At 33.0% G+C, this 2,733-nt stretch overlaps 1 protein-coding gene across 1 annotated transcript in view; it reads right to left on the bottom strand.

Annotated features, from left to right (window-relative positions):
• LOC113232395 overlaps positions 1-2,312 on the bottom strand; it is a 166,269-nt gene extending 163,957 nt beyond the window's left edge. Inside the window, exon 1 of the mRNA XM_026467098.1 lies at positions 2,073-2,312. The gene's annotated coding sequence lies outside the window, so the exon portion shown is untranslated. The remainder of the gene's footprint in view (positions 1-2,072) is intronic.
• Between the last annotated feature and the right edge of the window lie 421 nt (positions 2,313-2,733).

Below are 2,733 nucleotides of genomic sequence, written 5' to 3'. Positions count from 1 at the left end.
TATATATATATATATATATATATATATATATATATATATATATATATGTTAAAACCGACAAACGTCATCCAAATCTGACTTAAATGTTTAAACACAATATGCAAATGGTTTTCTTCACGGTGTCATAGACTTTCAAGCTATGACCTACAAGCGGGATCTCCTGAGGAGTGTCAAGACTTAAACATTAGCATTGCCAAATTAAAATATAGAGATTTAACGAAACTGATAATAAATGAGCCATTTCTATGTGAAAAAGAGATAGTGATATTATGTGTATTTATGCTTATAGTTTTTGGGAATTTGATACGAGTATATAACAGGTTTCAATAATAATAAATAATGGAATGAACTACATTTAGAAGTGAGTTGAGAACTATTCCTTACGCCATTTACAGAAACTTCAAATTTGCAGCTCGAAAAAAAGTTTTTCGGCTTTGATGCAAGATGAGTGCACCAGAAACTTAATGGTCTTTTTTAATGTCACGTTATTTAGAACGTCAAGATGATTCATATAAGTGTTAAAGGCTTTGTGCTACAAAATGAGAGAGAACTAAAAACTAGTCCTAATGAACAAAATTATTCAGGACAGTTATTTAAAAAATTAGTTAAACCTGATTCGAAACGTATTTTAATTGATTGAACTTTGTAATTGAACTAGAATTGTTTTGTTATGGTATGATACTGGTAAACCGTCAGACAGTTCAGTTAAATGAAGCGGTAATAGCGCCTGTAGTCTACATTCGCGAGCCAACAAAATATCCTTAATATCGCAAATACATAAGTTCATAGACATAAGTTCATAGACATAATTTCTTAAGTCGCCCGAGGCTGTTCGAACTGGTTCTTTCCGGAACACAGGAGTTCTGCTTTGCGGAAAATAAAATGTAGAGCGGTGATTTTGAACGGATAGAGAACCTTAGAAACAAAAACCTTTAGAGGTGTTCATAAATCCCATCTAAAATGCACAAGATAGTATGTGTAATTAAGTGTTTGAATACAACTTAAAACACGCTTTCACAAAAACATGGCGGAAATTGTGACATTTATTTTTTTATTTATTAGAAATGTAATTTCCCGTCTCACATTCAACCGACTGTATATTATGTAGCAATGAATGAAAGGGGGAAAGCCGATGTACATGCACTCGCGCACGCAAACAGATGCGCATGCGGTGAAATGAGCGAATCCATTCGATTGATTGCCAATAAAGGCGCTTTGGAAGTGGCACATGGGTGTACGGATGAAAATGAACTAGACAGAGGCGTTACTTTACAAAGTGAAGTTTATTAAATGCGAGTTTTACGATAGAGAGTTGGGTTTATAAAGTGTCATTTTAGTACAGTTAAGCAGAAACAAATATTGAATGTTTAAGTCATAAATGAATAATAAATAACGAGACAGCTACATTTTAAAGCGCTTACTGGTTTAATAAGCTTTTATGGGGTACTGTCTAATAACTGAAATAAAGAAATAAGTGTCTTAAGAATTACAGTCAGTCACTAGTTAAAAATACATTAGAAAGACAATGAAAGACCTGTAGGTTTTTGAAGTTGAACGCACATAATGCGAATGGAAATGATAATCTAAAAGCTATTTGGCATAGTCTATGAATACGAAATTTAAATTAAACGGGGTTTATATGAAAGTTTTTAGAATGTAGTTGTATAGGAAACGATTATGGATAGATTCGCTTTACCACTAGGTCAACTAGAAACCACGACATAAATACTATAATAAATCATCATCTAGGTAGATTTCACGTTGGTACATACAATCACTAAAATATATTATGTATTTTATGGTTCAAATTAAACTAAATACTAATTCAAGAAAGTAAACTGTTCATTATAATTTCATTTTGACTTTATAACCTTTTACAAATGAATTAGACACAGAATGAGAACTGAAATGTAAAATTACACATAAAAATTATATGGAACATAAATCGGGGCTAAGACTTTTTTAACAGCCTTATCAATTGGGTTGACACAGAAAAATGATAAGTGACACGGTTTATCGTAAAGGTAAAAAAATAAGAAGCACATTTAATTAAAGTAAATATTAATACTTACATTGAAAGACACCAGCTGAAATCCATATTGGCTTACACGGAAAACCAATAACAATCGAAGAAAGAGAAATCTGCAAACCTAGTTTTCCAGCTCTTTTTAACACTGGTCAACGCACCGAAACTTGATACCATAACTCATTAAACACTTTCAAACTAACTTCATGAATAAATGATAATGCACTAGGTACACAAAAACATTACAAGTAAAATTCTAGTTTTGTCAAAGCGTAACACATTTGCGGAGTTGTTTCGAAGCGAGGTTTCTTTACCACTGCCACGGTCACATGCCTGCACATACGCCACTCCCACCACTCACTTTTACCGGTTCGAAATGTCTTAAGTCCATAGATGATTGTGCCTTTAAAATGTCCATGATAAGCTCCGATGTTTTTTTGTCTAAATTTATGGTTAAGACGCGATTTCGTGGTGAAGCTGCTTTGGTGAATGTGGACGATTTTGTGGTGGCTATTGTATCTCTTTCACTCGGCGTTGGCGCCGATGTACTACCATTTGCTCTTAGGGCTATAACAGATTTCACTATCTTACTTCTTTGTTAGACAGCGATTTGTATACAATAGTGTTTAGCTCATTTCTTATACTGCTGTTCTAGTCTAAGTAGGACTGAAAAAACGTGTTAAGAAATTGATTTAATAGATTTCTCA

Source organism: Hyposmocoma kahamanoa, unplaced genomic scaffold, assembly GCF_003589595.1.
Source record: "Hyposmocoma kahamanoa isolate Upper Pololo Valley unplaced genomic scaffold, ASM358959v1 76, whole genome shotgun sequence".
In the NCBI taxonomy this organism is placed as follows: domain Eukaryota; kingdom Metazoa; phylum Arthropoda; class Insecta; order Lepidoptera; family Cosmopterigidae; genus Hyposmocoma; species Hyposmocoma kahamanoa.
The sequence above is the reverse complement of the archived record's forward strand: the minus strand, read 5'-3'. Positions and strand labels throughout refer to the sequence as shown.